General features: G+C 46.2%; 1 protein-coding gene and 2 pseudogenes across 1 annotated transcript in view; all 3 read right to left on the bottom strand.

The window, feature by feature from the left end:
* Window positions 1-22,197, bottom strand: part of LOC147421970 (putative ribosomal large subunit pseudouridine synthase SVR1, chloroplastic) — a 106,300-nt gene that overhangs the window by 5,896 nt on the left and 78,207 nt on the right. The window lies entirely within an intron of this gene.
* On the bottom strand, window positions 10,340-11,455 carry LOC147421971 (uncharacterized; annotated as a pseudogene).
* Window positions 13,625-18,842, bottom strand: LOC147421972 (uncharacterized; annotated as a pseudogene).

Here is a 22,197-nt window from a genome sequence, read left to right on the forward strand (position 1 = left end):
GAAGAGAAATCAATCTCTCTTAGACCACCACATCTTGAGGCTTTGGATCAAATCAAGAGAAAGCTAGAAGATCTTCGGTCTCAGCAGGAGACTGAAGCTATGGTATGGTGCAGCTCTTGTCGCTCTCCACGGCATCCTCCACAGGACTGTCCCCTTCGGGCTTATTGCCACTTCTGCGAGAAGTCTGGGCATGAAGACAAGGATTGCTACTATATCAAGGGATTACAGCAGATACAACAAAGTCTAGGTCCTTCTCTCCAACAAGGGCTAGCACTTACATCAAACATGGTGTCACCATATAGCCATCAGAACCTGATGCCACCTCTGCTGACAACACCTCCTATGCAAGGTATGCACAACAACTTTACATCTCCCAGCTTTTATCATGCTAGTACTCCTTCAGTTCCACAAAGCTTCTACACGTCAGAATCAGGTCCCATGCAGCAAGGGCAGAGACCACCTCGCCCCTCCAATAGGCCAATTTTGTGCTATAGGTGCGGAGAGTATGGACATTATCAGAGCAAATGTCCGTTGCCAGAAGGGTCCCCTCCTTGCCGACCTTGCCCTGAAGCTAAGGATCACTATAGTAAGGATTGCCGAAAACAACGAGCGTCCACATTTGCAAGCACAAGCCAGAACCAGCAGGAGTTTACATTTCCAAAGCTTAACCTCATCACAGTAAGCTCCATTCCACAGGCACCACCTTCCACTCTTGTGTTGCCTCTCAAGAAGGGTTGAAGCAAGTGGAAGAGCCGGCTGGTGTGCTCACACGGGCACAGAGAACTGCTCTTGGCCTCAGCCTCCCTGGCGGTCCAATCTTTCCATCTCCTGTCTCACAAATGAGTCAAACTCCACTAGTAGCTGACAAACCAGTAGGTAGTGTCGAGCCAACCTACCTCGCTTCTATCAGATATTGATGGTACTTTCATCGAAGCAGTAGAGGACTTGCAGAAGCTTAAGATACCAGAGCAAGATCTAATCAAAGGAAACAAGCCCACAACAGAGTCTATCTTGAAAAACACTTTTCAGCAAGTGTCACTGTACGACATGCTTCGACTTGATGCAAATTTTAGAAGTGACACCCTTTCCATCATCCAGTCCCTATACCCTGGTACAGGGCCAAGTGGCGGGCATCTACCTATGCAGCCCTTGGAGTCCTCCATGATTTCATATCCAGCTGCTCCCCTCACCAACTACAAAAGTCCTCGTCTCACTGTGTCTATTCTTGGGCATTAATTCTCAAGCGTCATAGTGGATGGTGGATCTGGGATCAATCTAATGCCAGAATTTACTATGTTGGCCTTAGGTCTGCAGCCTACCCGCCCTGCTCCATTCACTGTTACATTGGCAGACCAGAGGACAGTCTACCCTGTGGGCATAGTAGAGAAGGTGCCTCTGATAATACAAGATTTCACATTTAGCTTGGATTTTGTGGTGGTCAGTCTTCCTCAGGTGGAGAGAGGATTTCCTTTGCTGATTGGTAGACCATGGTTGTGGCATACTAAGGCACTTCATGATTGGGGAAACGACGCCATGTGGATACATACTCCTGGCTCCCCCATGCAACCAATTCGGCTCGAAGGAGGTATGGATCCAGTGGTTCATCAAAGCTTATTGTCAGTACAGTCCAACCCAGACCATGAGCAGCCCATCCCACCTGATGGGGTCTGACGAAGACCTACTGCAGTGGTTGGAAGCTACCGCCTCGATGCCATGCTATGTGGTCTCTATTAAAAACTCACATGTGCCGGTAACACTCTCTCTCCCAACTCCTCAGGCGGACACAGATGTCACAAGTCCTACACCAGACAGTAGTCCTACAGCAGAAAGTGGACCAATCAAAGAAGTAAGTGAGTCAGCCCCAAAATCTCATGATTCAGATGATCCTCCTATGGAAGCCCTCGGTCTCGGGGAACCTATCACATATCACCGAAGGGGGAAAAAATCTCCTCTACATGAACTCGCCAATGATTCCCCCCTTCCTCTAACATCTCCCAGGTCGGATGCCCCGCCCACTCAAAAGCACTCTGTTATGTCTGTGTCTGAAGATTTACCCTTCGATGAGCTTCCACCAGGATGGTTACAAGAAGAGTATGCGGAGTTTCCAATCGATCAAACGCCAGCACATGATGTCTCGAAGCTCCAAGAGGCAGCTCATTTTTCAACTTCTGAAGTACCCTCGGGCCTCCACAGTTACACCTCCTGACCCTGTTAAAAAAGTCAACCTAGGCGACCTTGACAACCCTCAACACGTCCTCTTAGCAGCTTGGTTATGGGAGCATCCCGCATACTTGATCAGGTAGTTTCTTTTATTCACTCTTTTAAGGACGTTTTTGCTTGGTCCTACAAGGATTTGGAAGGGATCCCACCAGAATTGGGTCTCCACACTATCCCTCTGGTTGAAGGGGCTAGGCCTGTCAGAGGCTGAGCTTACAAGCTCAACCCAAGGTCCCAAAGTATGCAGAGGCTATCAAGTCAAAGATTGAAAAAATGCAAGAGACAAGGATCATTGTACCTGTGGAGCACTCTGAGTAGTTATCACCCATGGTGATAGCGCCCAAGAAGCAGTCCAATAAAATCCGTGTGCGTAGATTACCGCGCTCTGAACAAGGTAACTATCTCATATGGTTTCCCTACACCTTTCATTGAGCATGTGCTCGAAGATGTAGCAGGACATATATTGTACAGTTTTATGGATGTGTTCAGTGGATACAATTAGTTGGACATCCATCCAGGTGATCAGCTTAAAAACGGCCTTTGTGACTCCCTGGGGTATTTTCATCTACACTAGGACGTCGTTTGGGTTGAGAAACGCTCCACCTTCCTTCAATCGAGCAATATATCTTATATTCTGTCCTTTACTTACGGGTCATCTTCGCATCTTCATGGACGATTTTTCGACCTTCTCAGGTGCCCAATGTTCAACCCCGTGGAAAATCTAGAGGAGCACCTCGCTCAGCTCTCTGCTATCTTCCTCAGGTGCAGAGAGGCACGGCTAAAACTCAATCCTAACAAATGTCACTTTTTGGTCACTGAGGGCACACTTCTAGGCCATGTGGTGTCTGCCAAAGGTTTAGCACCTGACGCAGAGAAGATCGTGGCAACCTTGAAGTTACCACCTCCCATCAACCCGAAAGGTGTTCAAAGCTTTGTAGGCCACACAGGATATCATCGTAGGTTCATACGAATGTATGCACAGGTGGCTCAACCATTGATCCGACTCACTAGTGCTACAGTGCCCTTTAAATGGTCAAAACCTGAGGCTGAAGCATTTGAATACCTCAAAAAGCGCCTCACTGAAGCACCTATTTTAGTGGCTCCAGATTGGTCTCTCCCTTTTCATGTGCATATAGATGCCAGTCAATTGGCTGTGGGGCTGTGCTGACTCAGCCTAGTAAAGAGTACAACCTGGATCGCCCTGTGCACTATGCAAGTCGCCTGCTCACCAAAGCAGAGCGCAACTACAGCACCACAGAAAGTGAAGGTTTGGCTATGTTGTATTCTTTACAAAAGTTTCGTCATTACTTGTTAGGGATTCACTTCACTATCATGACAGATCATCATGCGCTACGCTAGCTTCTGAATAAACCCCAAGTTGCAGGAAGAGTGTGGAGATGGCTACTCATATTCCAGAAGTTCGACTTCGAAGTAGTCCTTAGTCCAGGCAAGCAGTACGTCATGGCCGACCATCTCTCTCGCGTACACACAGGTGAGCCCAATACTGGGGTTGATGATGATTTTCCTGATAGTCATCTTTTTAAGGTGGACACAACCCCAGAATGGTATGGAGATGTGTTACATCTGCTCTCTACTGGCCTATATCCTGAGAATGCTTCGCCCTTGCAAAAAGAAGACTCTTGCTAAAGTCTAGACCGTTCTCTTTGATTGGCGGACAGCTCTACAAATTTGGGCCAGATGGTGTGCTGCACAGGTGCGTCTCCCCTCATGAAGTAGACCACATTCTGGAGGATGCACACAGTGGTCCTACAGGTGGCCATTACCCTAGTCACATCACGGCGCAAAAAATTTTACAGACAGGCTTATGGTGGCCCTATATATTTAGAGATGCTATTGCTCATGTCAAGATTTGTAATGTCTGCCAGCGATGTGCGCCCAAGTCTAGCAAGCAATCAAATTGCCCTCTGCAAGTATCTATGGCGTGGTTGCCCTTTGAGAGATGGGGCTTGAACTTTGTTGGTCCAGTTACTCCATCTGCTCAACCCGACAATCATAAATATCTCCTGGTAGCAACAGATTATGCAACAAAATGGGCCGAAGTGGTGGCTACCATCGACTATACAGCCGCCACTGTCGCAAAATTTTTGTATGAAAATATTTTTTGCAGGTTTGGGTGTTCTCTGGAAGTCACTAGTGATCAAGTAGTCGTTTTGTCAACGACCTGATCTCCACACTCCTTACGAATTACAAGATTTTTCATCGCAAGTCTTGCTCTTACTATCCTAGAGCAAATGGGCAGGCTGAAAGCACTAACAAAGTGCTAATCGCGCTTCTCAAGAAAGCTTGTCACCTGCATCCAACATCTTGGGCTCAGGCTATCCTCGGCACAGTTTGGGCTTATTGCACCTCCTTCAAGGCAACCACTAACTACACCCCATTCCAGCTAGCTTTCGGCCTAGAAGCAATTGCACCATATGAGTTCAACTCAAGTTCAACAAGAGTGGGAAGTGTTCGTGTCACAGCGAGGATTGCTTCAACAAACCTCTCCCATCTCTCAATGTTAGAAGAAAGCAGGAGGTTAGCTTCACATGCTCTCCAAGCTGAGCAACTTCGTCGCAAAGCGCGCAAAGCGTGGCATGATTGCCATCTCCGAAAGCCAAAAATAACGCAGGGTTCCTAGTGCTACTCTATCAAGCTAAGTATCTGAAGAAAGCTAAGAAGCTGGTCCCAGCCTGGCAAGGGCCATTCATGGTACAAGAGATTTTGCCACAAGGGGCTGTCCAGTTAGTCACTCTGGCAGGCGTTCCTTTGCCACTGGTAAATGGATCAAGAATAAAGTGCTATCACTCACTTGCCTGACTCTTTAGAATCTGTTAGGTTATAACTCCCACCTACAACATTATGACTGTCACGTCATCAATGTCCCGTCCTCAATCCTCGGCTCTCTCCGGCTTTCCATTTTCCTGTTCTCAGATTTACCTTATGTCAACTTTTCATCTCAGTTGTAATCCGTGTTATGGTTAAAATTCTCCTTGTTTTACCGCATGCATCAAATTGCTTCTCATTGATATAATTCGGGTTGGATTCAAGCTACGATCCAGCCTTTTCTTTTTAATTAGTTGAATCCACTCATAGATTGGATAATCATCTTCCTCCTGTTTCTGTATCCGTGTCTATCTGTATCCCTGGGTATCTCTATCTCTAGTCCTTACACGTTACAACTCTCTCTCTACTGCCCTTTCTCTCTTTGTCCCTGTGGATTTCTTCAAAATGTCCGAGGTACAACTCTAGTCGGATAGAATATGGACTTTTCTTGGTATTGTTCCTAGCACTACTCTGGTGCATCTCTATCTGTCTGTCCCGTATCTCTCTCACACGTGCTCACACACACTAATGTCGCTTCTCACACAAACACAGTTCCAAAACAAAGTTCCTGCTCCGTAATATCCTTCCTCTATGTTTCCACTCCTCTTTGTACACTATGTCTCCTGATCGGCCATTAATTGTTCAACATCTACTCTCTCTCTCTCTCTCTCTCTCTCTCTCTCTCTACCTTCTCCGAATTGTTGTTATTGCCGTTGTATCACAAGACATCTCTGGAGAATAGAACCTGAAGCTGTTGCTGCAACTGCGGGCACGCTATTGCCTGCTGCCTACCTACCTAGAAAGCTTCCTTTTGTTGTTGCCGCTTTCTGCTTCCGTTTACTAAGTGAAGCCGGAGCTCAGTACCGAATTCTTCCTGCTGATCAACCTCTGGAACTGCTTGCATTCTACTTGCTTTCCTTCTGGCCTCTAGCCGAACAAAATTTCCCTTGCCCCTACCATAAAATAACCCACCGCCCTAACCAACCCCTCCCCTTGCCCTCTCACACTTTTCCCTCGCCCCTACCCTACCCCAACCCCCTCGCCTTACTACCCTTCTTGGCTCTCGCTCCTACCCATCCCTTACTCCCCTCGCCCCTACCCACCCTCTCCCCTCCCCTTAAACCCTCGCCCCTACCCACCCTCTCACACCCTTCGCCCCTACCCACCCTCGCCCCTACCCTCCCCTTAAACCCTCGCCCCTACCCACCCTCTCACACCCCCTCGCCCCTACCCTCCCCTTACTCCCCTCGTCCCTACCCTCCCCTTACTCCCTCGCCCCTACCCACCCTCTCACACCCCCTCGCCCCTACCCACCCTCACCCCCTCGCCCCTACCCTCCCCTTACTCCCCTCGCCCCTCGCCCCTACCCTACCCCAACCCCCTCGCCCCTACCCTCCCTTTACTCTCCTCGCCTCTACCCTCCTCTTTGGCCCTCGCCCGTGCCCATACCCCAATCCCTCGTCCTCACCAATCCCCTCGCCGGCCCTCCTCCTCTTCCTGCATTTGCTCCTTGATACCGCCCGACTCTTCTTCATGAGTAATCAAGCTTTTTCCAACTGCAACGCTACTCTGAATCTCTGAATCTGAGAGTCGAGTTCACCCTGCACACTGGCCAGGCAGCTAGCTTTTCGGACCAACTGACGCTTTTCAGGTTTGAAATTTTCAAGCACACTTCACGATGGTTGGTACAAGCAAACAAGTTAGGAAGAAGAAAGCTTTGTCTCGACAGAGGCCAACTGAAACATCCCAAAGTTCTGCAGAGGAAGAGGATGTGGATACCTCCAGCCATGGCCTCACCGATCTGTCCTCCAATGATCACAGTGATGAGAATTACGAAGCGTCTGACTCGGGCTTTGGCTCTGCTTCTGACTCTGATTCAGAGTCTTTTAGCCAAGAGGAAGAGGAAGATGAGGAACGTGAAGATGCTGGGAAAAATGAAAAGAAGAGGAAAGCCAGGAAAGCCATCACTCAGGTACTGAGCCATCAAATTCCTCGGCCTCCTTCTTCCAAAACTCAAACCAAATTCACTTTGAACTTCCATCTGCAGCAGCCTCATCCGTCTCTTCGAGAAGTCTTATCGAAAGATCAGCTACATACGCTAGGTCTGTTAGCATTAGCAGAGGCTGATCTGCCTTCTGATATTCCCATGGATATGGTGCATGAGGTTCTCAAGTTTTTTCCCAAAGTCAAAGGACACCCACTGACTGCTACACGCATTGGGCACGCTTTGGGGATGACAACCTTTCCTGCAGTAAATACTAAAACCGGCTACGAGAACCTATTCACAACTTTCCAAAGATGCGACCATCGAGGCATGCAAAGAGCTACTTAGTACGAGTCATGCTGACTATGCAAGGAATAAAAAGCTATGGGCCATTTTCAAGTACTACTTTTTAGTCAGAGCTGCTAAAGTAAGCAAGGGCAGATGTGACGTGCCTACTATATTCTCGCACTGCGAAGGCCTATACTGCCTCATCCACACCATCCCGTGTGCCTTTAATCAAATTCTATTTACCTCTTTACAGTCGCGGGAAAAAAGATTCAGAGCTCAGGTACAATCTGTGCAATCTAGCTTTCAATGCTTTGCAGCTCCCATGTTGGCCTGGGTCATTAACATACCTGTTAGTCCTATGGATGTGGATACGGATATGCGGCGTAAAAGCTCTACGACAAAAGGAAAAGATATTGAACAGACAATGGATCTCCCTGGGAAGCCAAAGAAAAAGAGGGCAAAGGTAGTGAAGGACACAATAGAATCTTTAGTATCACTGCCAGTTTCGGAAAGCCAGCAGCTTCGAGTGAAGCAACCTGTTCGACGTTCCTCGCATACTTCCGCTATTGATTCGATGGTGAGTTCAGGTGTTGCAGATCACACTATGCATGTCACAGCTGTGGCTTCTACAGTGTGTGTTCCTCTCTCTACTGCTCCTATTTTTACCCTACCATAGTGACTAGCTCCCAAGTCCCAGTGGGAGTTTCCTCTTCTCCTATGCCTAGTCCTGCTGCAACCACTTCCACCATGTCTACTCCGACAGAGAGGCATGCTCCTAGTCCCACCAGCTGTACCACTTGCCAACTCTCTTCATCCCGACACGGTTACAGGACCCTCCACCATAGTTACCAGGAACGGGAAAACGGAACGGGAACGCGGAACAAAATGCCATTCCCTGTTACGGGCACTCACGTTTGAAACACGGAATGGGGATTCGGAACAGGAACTTGGAATGGGAACGGAGACATGAAAACGGCCATTCCCTGTTACTATGCCCTCCACAGTGTCGTCGGACTCTACATCACTTTTTCGGCTATCTGAAGATATATTGCAGGAGTCTAGGCAAGCCATTGCCACCATTGAGCTTGGAGCAGAGCGGTTAGCAGCTACACACCAGCGTCACGCAGCTACTTATGCAGCTATGGAGGGATCTCTGCGAGTTGCTAAGAGCGACATCGCCGATAGGGATGCCACTATTTTCGCACTCCAACAGGCCCTGAAGTTAAAAGTCTCAAGTGATTCGTGACCTTCAAAATCAAGTGGAAGGATTTAGAGAATTGCTCTTACATGAAAATAGGACAACCCAGCCTACGATGATGGGTATGGGGTATGGGTGGACTGGAGCAGGTACACCAGTGCAGCATGCAGCATGCAGCAACGGGTCCTTCTCAGCAATTTATGGGACTTTACTCACAGACTCCAATTCCCGTTCAGTATTACAATCAACAACAACAGTATCCTCCTCAGGGGTTTCAGTCGTCACCATTGCCTCAGATGCAAAATGTTACTTGCTGTGACGAAATTGCTAGAGCACATCGCCATGGCTGTGTTACTCGACGTCCTCAATACACTACAGGACAGGTGCTACCATCTGACCAGCAGCAGGTGGCTGGTCCCTTCCAAGGGGGCACAGTCACTGACAGGAGAGCTCACATACGGCAGGGCCCCACAATTGATTTGATGGCTCCACCTCCAGAGGCTGATACTTCGGGTGCAGCAGTGGCCACCACTCTTATCTCTTGGATGATAGATTCAGGAGCTCACCATTGTACATATGCAGTAGCTAGTAGTTTTCTTTCACAGTTTCAGTCTTCCTCTCACCGAGACGGTGAGCGGTCTTGTGGCGGGCAACATGTAGCTGGCTACAGTGTCACTTTCACAGGACAGTTAATACAGTTTGGACTTTACATTTGGTCTTTGGTTGGTCGGTTCACACTGGAGGGACTCGCTGGGCAGTGACACGTGGTAGGGATACGGTGGTCTAGTGGACATCGTGGCCAGGTCACCACCACCACTCAGTGGAGATAGACTTAGGTGCTGTCATTTATGAGCCGTTGGTGGCTCTTTATGGTTGTATATATGAGTAGTAGCGGTTTGGTCATCGGGATCTTTACGTAGTCGTTTAGAGTGAGTCTATACACAGAGCACATCTTCACCATCCCTGCATATCTGAGCCTCGACACCTCATTGTACCTGAGAGTCCTAGGCTGGAGCTGAGTGTGCTGCCACGCCAGAGTCTATATCAATTCTTTGAGATAGTCGAGTCATTTGTTGTGGTCTACTGTTGCTGTTGTGTGTCTACGAGCTCAGTTGTTGTCCACTCTTTCCCTTCTTTTCAGTCTGTTTGAGTGAGATTGTCACGCACATTGCACTGAGGACCACCCACTGTAGAGAGCACGACACATCATCCGCGCTACACAGACATTGACCGACGGACACGGGCAAAGCACGGTGAGGTACACCGCCTTTACCTAACACAACTTTGGCATACAACTTAACCAAGGCAATAGTATTGAGCACCCATAGCCATTAAAAGGAGCAATTGATCAAAGCCTCCTCTCTCATATTGGCCAATCTACCGCAATTGATGTGCTCCAAGAAACAACATCGTGAATAGGAAGCTCCTTCAATTGCTTGTCTCGATGCAGGCTCTTTTTTTTCTCCAGATCCAAAGCTCGATAATAGTTTAGCGCAGGAGTGAAGCCATGGTTTGCAAGGATGCCTTGCACATCTAAATTGGCCTTCAATTTGAGCATAGGTCATGCCTTCAACCAACTACGCAATCGAATGGCACTGTCAAGATCAACATTGCACATCCGATCTTCCCTACCAAGGCATCCCCAAGCATATATTGACCGAAGCATCCTTGGTACTTCGCATATTTTTCTGCAACCAAAGCACTGCAAGACACCGCATCAAAATTCACCAATCTTTTGTCAAAAAACTCCTAAAATCTTGTTTTTGTTTATATTTTCTCCCAATGAACGCATGGCGTCACGACATCAACCCCTCTGAACTTGAACATCCTTCGGCATGTGCCAACCGTCTTCAAGTTGTTAATCTTTGTAAGCAAAAGTATCGTCAGAAGCATCTTCTAGCGAATACATCTCATTATCTTCTTGACATTCTCCAGAATCTTGGTCACCCAAAACCACCTGTCCTTCAGGCTTCTTGAATAATTTGATCCTCTTCCTTGCAATGGGCACTTTAAGCTTGGTGCCACCAAGTTCACTCAGCTTGTAAGTTCCATTATCATAAACGTACATTACAGCATATGGTCCAAACCATTTCTTGACCATCTTACGCATTGCCGAATATTGATTTTCTAGACTGCTATCATAAACAAGTACCCAATCTCCATCTTTGATAGTATGTGGTCTCAACCTATGCTTCTTGTCAAATGCAACTTTATTCTTCAATCGTGCCTCCTTGAGCTTATCTATCGCCTGTTCAATGTCTTCTTGGCGTCTTTCAAGCTGTCGAATGCGCATAGCAAGCAAATCTTCAGTTGACATTCCTGATTCCCATGGCAATATGGTCCAAAAAACAATCGTCTCTTCTGTAGGCATGATTGGCTTTTGCCCATAACATAAGCTCAAATGGCATAAATCCTATAACTGAGCTATGAGTAGTTGCGTCAACCCACAAAGCAAAAGGTAAAAGTTTAGGCCAATCACCAATTCGTCTTCGACAAGCCTTGGCCAAAGCTTTAACAATAGGCGGATGTCCTCTTTCACTTTTCCCATTTCCTTTTGGATTATATGCTGTAGTAAGAGCCAACTTGATTCCCAATTGATTAAAAAACTCACGAGCTTCATCTGCATCTGATTCTCCTCTATCAGCAGTAATCTTCCCAATGCAACCATATCGGCAAATCACATCCTCAAGCAAAAACTTGCATACTAAGCTTGTAGCTTTGGTACGCAAAGCTCTTCCTTCAACTTGGTTAGTGAGATCCTCTCTAGCAAGAACAATATACCTCATTTGCCAAATACCGACTGGCATAGTGATCAGATCTACAACCCACTCATAATGCATAGCCAATGGATAAGTAGGATGTAACTCATCTCGATGTCGCACATTTGAATACTGCTGGCAAACCATGCAAGCCTCCACAAATCAAGCAATATCTTTGTACATGCCTTTCCACCAATAGCGGTCTTTGATCTTGGCAAATGTTGCCCAAACTCCTCTATGTCCTGCCCATAAATTCTCATGAAACTCTTTAATTACCTGTTGTTATTTTGCTTTGTCACATACTACTCGTTGTGGTAATCCTCCTGGATGTTTTGGCTGCTTCCACAAGTGTCCATCTTTAAGGAAATAACCATAAGCCTTCTTCCTGCTCCTCCTGTATTCTTGATCACTCCATTCCTCTTGCTTGGAGAGAGTGCTAAGATAACGGCCTATGAAAAGCCACTCTCCATCATACATATCTTCTGAAAAAGTTTCAAAAACACGAGCAAGAGCACTTTAGCTTGCATGCAAATGAGAAGAAGTATAAAACTTTAAGTCCACATCGTCACTCTCTGTAAGCATCTCCTCCTCATCTTCATATCTGGCTCTTGATAACATGTCTGCTACCGGATTGTCTCTTCCTGCGATATGACATAATTCAGGATTAAGAGACTTAACGAAAGCTATCCACCGTAACATAGCAATATTTGGAGTGGAGCAATTCGTGATCATTCCTATCAATGGAAAACAATCAATCTCCACTACAACTAAGCCCCAATTAAATACTCCTTGTCGGACTTTAGAGCGGTAGCAACGCCCCAAAGCTCTCTCTTAACCTGTGGGTAACTTCGTTGACGAGTGTTAAGCACCTTTGCACCAAACCGAATAGCATATCTATGACCATCTTCATCATTTTGACCAATAGCCCATCCAATACCTATCGGACTAGTGTCAACTATCAAAATTATTGGCCTTTCACATTTGTAATCAACTTGTCTTAAGGTAGGAGCTTCCAAAAGCATCTTCTTCAATTTCTTAATGGCCTTTGTATGAGCATCTTCCCACACAAATCTTTTTCCTTTTCTTAATAACTGGAAAAGTACTTCTGCAACATGAGCAAAGTGAGGCAACCAATTACGATAAAACATGCAAGCACCCAAAAATCTACGAACTTCGGTAACTAATGTGCATAAGTCCTTCATCCTTTGTATTGCTTCTACCTTAGTTGGGCTTGGATGTCGTCCATGTGGTCCACACATATGTCCAACAATCAATATTTCTTTGGCACCAAAAACTGATTTTTGACCTGAAAGTGTTCGATTTACCTCTACAAGTTTGGATAGAATAACCTCACAATTTGCAATGTGTTGAGTAACAAAGCTTCGGCACCCCCTCTGATCTTTTACCTCATCTTTCAGACTTTCTTCACAACCCTTGATTGGCAAATCATCAATAAAAGGCATAGTAATGTGAGAAATGAATTCTCTTAACACTTTATTCATGCCATTCATCATGTGAGCAACAGAATATGTGGCACCTTGTGGTAAAGTGCACATCTTTACCAACCCAAGAGGCGTACGCATAGTAGTAAGATCCCTACTCTCCAATGCAAGTTGAAATTGATCATAACCTGAGTAAAGATCACCCATGGAGTATATAACTCCAATTGTGGATGAGTTTGCAAAAGCTTCTGCAAACTCATCCACAATTGGACATGTGCCCACATTGTTGTTACCTTATTTACTAGCTCCATGTCCTGAATAAATCGCAAGGCTCCATTCTTCTTTGGGATGGTGAACCATTGATTAGAATAAGGTGCACAAGATGGCTCCAAAGTACCCATACGTATCTTTTCATTTAACAAGTCAATAAGCTTTGGCAGATGGGCTTTAGGAACAGGAATAGGACGCAAATTCCATGGCATATGAGGAACGGTAAAGATAACCATAGGTGCTACAACATTGGATCTACACATCCAATCTCACTGGGCTCAAAAGCAAAGGCCTTACCATGTTTCACAAGTATCTCTTGAAAGCACTTGATCTCCTCATCAATAAGAAACCCTTCTTCGCCGATGACTACTCGCTTCAAGGTCTCTTCAGTAAATTTGTGGCCAATATTCTTAGGCTTGCTGTGAAGCTTTCTCAATAACCTCGTCACTTCCCCCTGGGAGAGGGGTAGTTACGGATCTAACCTTCTTTGCAACAGTTTTGTACTTTCTATCCACCTGCACTTCAAATGCACCACCCAATTCTTTGCTTACTTCCTTTATGTCATACATGTCCATCGAATGCACTTGCACAAATTCAGTCCCACCTTGCAACCTACACTTCTCGATAACTTCAAGTTCTGTCATCGTATCAACATAAGAAACTTCTTCAAGACTCCTAAGATAACATCATCATGTTCAAGTATATCACATCCTTGCAGATCACTCTGAACACTTACCACATATTGCTTCTCCCACTTAGGTAGCTCCTTGAACTTCCTACATGAAATTGAACCTTTAGATGTTAGTCCCAGAAACCCCAAAGAAAAAGTCTCTTCTTGCAAGAACTTCTTCTTCTCTGTACCATTGTAGTCCCGCTCTATAGTGGCACCCCAAGAAAATCCTGAGCAAACCTGTACTCTTTGAACTCTTTGCGAATCCTTGGCAAGGGCTGATCTCGTAAGCTGTCTTTATTCCTGACATGATCAACACAAACAGTCAAAAACTGAACTGCTCTTTTACCATCTCTGCTTCGGATCCTTTCATATGCCGAACCATCATCCAACACCTTTGTCTCCATGCGCACAGCTGTCATGGAAGGTTGCCCTAGGATAAGTGGATAGGAGGAATGCTCCTGTATGAAAAAATTATGTTCATCACAAACATCTCCAATTGTAACCTTGACATTTGCACATGCTCCATATAATTCGCCACGTTGGGTGTTGGCAGCTCAAATTCGCCAACCATGATCCTTATCAATAGGCCACTTCCCTCTCTGGTACAAGCTCTTTGACATCAAATTAATTTCTGAAACATGATCCACAAGTGCTAGAATAGGCTCATCAATATCACCAATCTTAACAATTGTCTCCGTAGTAGCTCTCGCCCAATGTGTTCTGGAAACATGACTCCTAGGTACTGCTTCATCACCATCATCATAATTAAAGTGAGCATGTCTTACCTCGGTGTAACTGGATTGGAGATCACTGCAGACTGTAAGCTTTCTTCTTCAATCTCTGCCTCGTAAGCATCTAGGATTGATTCTACATGTTGAATCACTTGACTCTTGACCGTACCAAGTTCTTGCTTAATTGGTACTTGCCGCTTTCGCTTTATAATGTCAATAATCTCCTCATGAAATTCACATTTAGCAATACCCAAGACATTACCCAAAGTAAGTTCCACCTTGCTATTGAGAATGCGTTCCTCAAATACTTTCTTTAGATCTGTAGCCAATTCAATGTCGGATTTTAACTTGTAAGAAGGTCCTCTTGGCTTACCTTGCTTTTTATCTTTGGATGCCTCTTCCATAACCACTTCAGGTGCAGGAACTGCTTTGGAACTTGAGCCTTCTTCCCTCTTGCCGCTAGTCCTCGTAGCTCGTTTTGATGAGCCCGCAATATCTTCATCTCTCTTGCGCTTCTCTTGCACCATAGCTTCGTTAGCCTGAGATTTTGCAAGAAAGGCATACACAGAAAGAGAATCTACAGGATCTGACCACCCTGTAGTTTGTCGAATGCAATCCCCAACTTGACTTAATGTGTTACGAGCTATTTTACCTTGGTCAGCTGTCCTCAAAGCATAGGGCCACAAATTCCCTTTAGCCTTGATATTTTCCTCATCCTCTGCATTGCATACCTGTAATCCATAAGTTGTTGCATCAACCCTAGAGACATTGTGCTGCATCTCCTCAACCAGCTTCTTCATACCGCCCTTTTCATAGTTAAAGCGTAGACTTTCACCGGTTTCCTTAAGATAGAGCTTGTCGTCCTTCCAAAAAACTGTGTTCTTCTTGTAAGCTTCATTAAAATCATCACAATTTTTACGTATATGATCTAAACTATCACACCACATGCATCCTTTATCCCAGTCTATCTGTGGAGGACGTTGTCTGGGTTCTAAAGAAGATCCACTTGCACTCAAACCATCAAGTTTAACAACTTTCAAATTCAAATTCAACTCTTGTATACCTTTTACCAGCTCATCAAGGACTGGCTCTTCCAGCTTGGGCTTGGGCTTCTCCACTAGATCCTCTTCAAGAGCTTCCATAGGATCATCCACTATAAACTTGTCCACCCTCTTTTGTCGCTTCACAATCATATTAACAGCTTCTGTAACCAATTTCCAATCAGAAGTTAAGCCAAACTCACCCAATGGATCCTTGAGCAGGTGTACCAAACTCTTCTGAAGGCGCGAATCTGCTGCTTGAATAAATAGTTCGACCTTTTCTAGCTGCATTGTTTTCTGCTCAGCAGTAAATAACTATTCAAACTTCTTTTTAAAAGCAATTCTTTATCCTTCTGCTGTATCCATTTCATAAAGCTTTGCTTGGTAACCCGTTGAGAATCTTCAAGGAAGTACTCTTCTTGTAAAGCCTTCTTAAACTCCTACCAGTTTGCACCATGTGTTACCCGAATTTCTTCAATTCGAGCTTTAAGCTCGGGAGCCGTAATTAAGTGAAAACCTTCCACTGAGTCATGGTCATTAACTCCATAATCCTCCATAGATTGTTCATAAACAGTACAAAGATTTGAAATATCACGACCTTCAAATCTTTGCAGTTTTTCAGTTACTGTATACCGCGCTTGACGAATACGTTCACTCTGTTGATACTGCTGTTGTATATAGGTTGCAAATTGCTCCATCATCCGTTGCATTGCTACCTCCTGTGGTGTCGTCATCTTCTGCTACCAAAGTCAGACCCCGGCTCAGTTTCGCGTCGGGTTCACCAAAGATGTCGGGGGAATTTTATGTTCAATAGTTGAGCCGGGTCAGCACCAGGCTGCTCGCTCTGGGAAACGGAGAGAGAAAGATGCACAACACAAGAGAATATAGCACAAAAGAACACCTTGTACACCTTGAATTGAATTACCTAAATGAACTAAAATCTGAATACAAAAAAGAACTTGATCGCAATAGACACCAAGTGCTTTTGAACCCGCCGAGACTATGAGCGGAAGTGCGAATGCCCAAACTGTATGGCCTCAATGCCCTTCCCTTGCTATTTTTGACCACTTTCATAAGCACCAACTTAGCCTTCTGCTTTTAACAGCCCGCCAAACTCTGTTTGCGTTGCTTCTAAGATGCTTTGTAAAGCCGAGAACCGGCGTGGGAATCAACTTTTAAATTTGTTTTTAAAGTGTTAAGAGACTGTTCAAATTCTTAAAAAGAAAGAAAAACAAATAATGCTGCATCATGTTTTACTCGTCGTCGGCGGCCCTAAACAGTAGCAAATCAATGCCCTGCAACTCGGTCAACTTTTTCCCTGCTTATTGGCGTTTTTGTCTGCCTTCGGCTCATTTCAAAGCCCTTTTAACTCCATCCCAATCTCCTCTGCAGACCAACTTTGTTCCCCTCGCTACGTCTCTGCTCGAGACATTCATGCCCTGTGCTAGACAATCAGCTCGTCCCTGCTCCCCACTGCAGGCCGCCCTCATTGTTTCCTTTTCCACTCATCACCACCACTGGGTTCCATGTCTATAGACCAGCGCTGAGAATCTGAGAATCTCCTCCAGATCCCTTCTATGCTTCAGGATCGTCCCCTGCAACTCGGCCTCCTTAACTGCCAGCACTCCTCCTCGGATCTGCGCTACAAACAACACACTTCCTCAATCGCTCGCTCGGCCTCAGCCGCTCGACACCTTCCAAGAAATATTCTGTGCTCAGCTTGTCTCGGCTGCCTTTAGCTGTGCAATCGACTCTACGGAAGGCTCACCTCCTGCTGCTCTCGTTTGACGGCACAACTTAGACACCAGCTCGTCGCAGCCACCATGATCCCCTGCTTTATTTGTAGCATGACCTTCTACAGATGCCGCTTTTTCTGTCTCTGAGAGCCTTCCCCAAACTTGCTCGACGACGTTATTTATACCCCCCCTCGCTGCTGCACGCTTTTCCTCCCACGCTTTTTTATTCGCTGCCTAGGTTTTTATTAATAGCCTTGTTTTTCCCAAGCGGCCATTCACACACACCTTGTTCCCTTGACCCAAACTCCCCATCAACTTTGGCATACAACTTAACCAAGGCAGTAGTACTGAGCACCCATAGCCATTGAAGGGAGCAATTGATCAAAGCCTCCTCTTTCATATTGGCCAATCTACCGCAATCGATGTGCTCCAAGAAACAACATCGTGAATAGGATGTTCCTTCAATTGGTTGTCTCGATGCAACCTTTTTTTTCTCCAGATCCAAAGCTCGCTAATACTTTAGCGCAGGAGTGAAGCCATGCTTTGCAAGGATGCCTTGCTCATCTAAACTGGCCTTCAACTTGAGCATAGGTCATGCCTGCAACCAACTACGCAGTCGAATGGCACTATCAAGATCAACACTTCACATCCGGTCTTCCCTACCAAGGCATCCCCAAGCATATATTGACCGAAGCATCCTTGGTACCTTCATCATGAGACTTCTCGTGCTATCAATGTACTCAAAGTGACACCGTCCTAGGCAGTAAATTCCTCAAACATTGGAGTTCACTGTATTTGGCATATTTTTCTGCAACCAAAGCACTGCAAAAAATTCGCCAAAAAAAACCCTAAAATCTTGTTATTGTCTATTTTCTCCCAATGAACGCAGGCGTCACGACACCAGATAGACTGCAAAACTACAAACTGTTGCTCAGGTGATACGTCATTGCCGGCATGAAAACCCAGATATGTGCAAGTCTGGCCTCGCGCCAGCCAAGTGAAACGATCCTGTACTCCCAGCTAATAGTCCGTGAACTCCAAGAAAACTGAATGCTTTATGCCAGCACCATTTCCCAAGCAAAAGTTAGTGAGAGCTGCCCGTAGACTGTTCTGTGGGGCATACTCGGTGAATACCAGGGTATCATCCGCTTACTCTTGGTCCAGCAAATCAGGGTGCCCTTTCAAGGGCATTGCGAGACCACACCCCTGCCGAGTCTGGCCTCTCAAATAAAATGACACACCTCTAGAAAGTGTGGGAGCAGATACTGTTAACTTTTACTGCATCTGCAAACTTCCTCTTTTCGCCACCTCCGTAAAACTCTAGAGGCACTCCCTCTTAGGCATGCTGATCTGTGCTCAACTATACTAGCAACTTGATGTACAATACAAACTTAAGCAGCTCCTCCACCAAATCCTTATTGCACCTTTGGTCGTTTCCATTCAGGCTTGCATTTACCAAAGCTTCAATATCACAACTTTACTACGGCGATTACTTATACTCAATTTTGACTGAGCTCATAACACATCTCTTACTACAAGCTCTTACCTAATAGTATACAGATGAGAATTAGCCATACCATTTTCCTCTGATAAGTTCTTAAAGTAAATAAGAATTAAGAACTGCAACCATAAAGAAGCATATCAGATCTTCCTTATGCTCACTAGTGCACAAATCAGAGACAAAACGAACTTACCACCTGTATAAATATGTATCTGCGCATAAATCCCAATCCACAAGGGGGAACTATCGGCTTTTACACCAATGAAACGCCTCATATAGGGCTCTAGAGAGAGCTCACTGACCTAGGAGTACTGCTAATGAATTACCACCCAACCATAGGAGTCCTCTTTATAAAAGACATGACTCTGGCCGTTCACACTTGGCCGAACAAGACGCAAGGCTTTTGGTGTGTTGGACTACACACCGGTATGGCTATCCTAGGCCTCTTGAGATCCCGTGTGGACTCCACCCCCAAGCTATGCACGAGCAATGTGCACTAAGCACCCTACCTCTGCGTCCCACGTGTGCTCCGTGGTCCGGATGCTATGGAGGACGTAACAATAGACAAAGTTAAATACTTTGAGCCGGAGCAGTTTTTTTTGCATTCCTTTTGGTGCAGCTCAAAGAAGCGACATTGCAATCCTTTTTGAAGTTCTAGTGTTGCGGCACCCATGCAACAGAGTGGGCCAAAGAAGATTTCTTCACAGATTCCCTGGAGTTCTTGGTGGACTACGTGAAAGCCATGTAGCTCGTTACTAGTATCTCAACTTGAAAAGGGGTGATGTCACATGCATCTAACCCTATGTACACGTGGGCAAGCTAACTCCTACTTCTAGGGTTTAGGACAACCTAGGAAGTATTTTAGCACCCTTGTGAGGCCTGTACGCAAGACCTACATGCCCAAGCACTTTAGAATAGTTGCATATCCTCTAATTGCACATGAGCACAACCACTGTCTACTAGGTGTAGGCAGTGTGCACTGGGGAGTGTTCCCATGCGGATTATTAGTACCCGGCCTAGGTAGTGCCGCATACAAAGCACCTCTTATTAATAAGGATCAATTTATTAATAAGTATCATTAGTATTATTAAATTAGACAAGTTGTGGGGTTTCAGGAAGCACTGCTCAGACGAGCATTAAAACCATATATAAGTGACCCTAGGGATCACCCAAGAAGTCAAATCAGTATCCCTTGGGGCTGTTGGGATGTAGGCCAAGTGGCCGTGGAAAACCACCCTTACTCATATTTCTTTCTCTAATCAATATAGGGAGAGAAAGTGAGAGAGTTGACCACTCTCTCACTTTCCTCTCCACTAACCCACTCTGCTGTGCTTCATCCCCTTCCCCCTTCTCCTTCCCTCTCTTGCACACTCCTTTCCTCTCTTGCACACTCCGCAGCAGCGCCTATCAATTGGTATCAGAGCATCTAGGAGTTCGTTTTGATCACGGCTACACCCCGTGTGTGCAGCCCTCCCAATCAAGCATGGAATCTAGGGAGCTTTGAAGCTCTGCAGGTCGGCAACAACTCAAGCAAGCGAGGGAGAAGCAAATCGAGCACCCATCAATTGGCAAAGCGAGCAGCGACAACGGGAACGCGAGCAAAATTCAACTTCGTCTTTAGTGCTGGTCAACAAAAGACAAGCAAGCGATTGAATGGGATGCAAGCAATTGGGGGAATTGAGACAAAATTGAGCTGAGCTACCAAGCAAGGGCAGCGAGGCAAGTCGTACCAGGTCGTACCAAGCAAGGGAATCCAGAGCCCGGGAGCATCTGCTCAACTAGAGAAGAGGGGGGCTGCAGGGGGAGTCAACCCGACCGGTTTGCAAAGGCCGTGAGCAGGTCGAAAACTGAGCAACAGTCGGGAATTGATGGTGTCGTCGTGTTGAACACACACACACACACACAAACACACACTGTGTGATAGCTTGAGCCGGCAGAGCTTGAGAGCGTCACCACACACACACACCCATCGAGCAAGGCAGTCGACAATGCTCACACACACACACACACACACACACACACACACACACACCCATCGAGCAAGGCAGGGCTACCGTGAGAAGAACGAGAGCAGCACCAACAACAGCTTGTCAGTCTGCACTTCGAAAGTGAATTAAATTTTTTTTACACCTTACAGTTTGTGTGCAAGGGTGGGTGCACCCCCCCCCCGGACTCGCAGCCAAAGGGCTCGATCACACCCCGACTCTCTCACCTCGGAAGAGAGATAGCGGATAAATTTTTCTGCCGGACCCGGTATCGAAGAACACACCCCTAGCTTGGAGATAGAGTGAGAGCGTGTGAGTTGAGAGAGACAGTGCGAGAGAGAAGTAGAGAGTGAGCGTTCTTTTGCGCGCGCTTACCCACACACACCAACGTGTGCGGTGCAGGCGAGTAAGCCTGGACATCACCCGACATCGGGCCGAGTTTGGTTTTCGACACCGATCCGACTCGGCCTATACGGCCTGACACTGGCTTTGAGCATAGGCGCATCCGTTTTCGACACCGATCTACGGCTATTCGGCTAGCCAGTCCCGTCCGGCGGGGGGAGACGACATCGACATCGGCGATTAAAGCCGTTTCGACACCGATCTCACGTTTCGGCACCAGTTCAACGTCCTTATGCATTGCGGCAGATTTCTCAATATCCGACCCGACACCGGTTTCACGCGAACGACATTTTCCCACATCGACAACTGTACTTGCGACACGCATAGGTGAGGTACCTCTACCATAGAGGAGTGACACCCGGCATTGGCATCGAGCGCATCGATCGCACTGTACGGCACGGTTTTTGGCTACGACACCTTTGGCGGCTGTTCAACCAGCGCATTTTTGCCTGGCGGCAAAAATCGGCACATAGCGACACCGACACGCAGGTTACAGGTTATAGGGGTTTTTCAACCTGTTCACACACAGGTTCTCCAGATTACCAGACACAGCGCTTTCACAGGCAATTTGGCAATCATTTCGACAGCACATTCTCTGCGGACAGATGCGTTGACAGATGCATTTTGTTGTGAGCACACCTAGTGCTACTGAGCTCTTTTGAGAGCTAATATCCCAGGGATCACTTTTACTGCACATGCAGTAGTTCTTGGCACCTATTTGAGCGCGATTTACTCATGGACCTTGAGTTGCGGACACTGCCCACTCTACTACGTGTGGAGCCATTTTTGGCTATTTTGGTAGTTTTTCCCAACCGATTCTAAGACTCGGACCGGAAGAGCCCTTTCTAAGACTATGGTTAGTCCATTTGTGTCTGCATTAGCCTTTGGAGGGTCAATAGCATGAGGTTTTCTTTGAGTTGGGGTATGCTCGAATGTTGAGACACCTTCGGTGATACAGGTAGCTGGAGTTCCCCATTTACGGTACCCTCGCCATAGGAAATGTATCTGGATGGTTTCATATGCTTTTTGACGCCGAGTTGGCGATCACATTGATAGTCATAGTATCAATTTTTTGATGCAGAGTTAGTGCAGTTGGCACATTTATGTGTATTTTGAGTTGAGTTTTGACTCCTCATACAAAGGAG

Source organism: Adiantum capillus-veneris, chromosome 27 (assembly GCF_014529385.1).
Source record: "Adiantum capillus-veneris isolate H3 chromosome 27, ASM1452938v2, whole genome shotgun sequence".
Lineage (NCBI taxonomy): Eukaryota > Viridiplantae > Streptophyta > Polypodiopsida > Polypodiales > Pteridaceae > Adiantum > Adiantum capillus-veneris.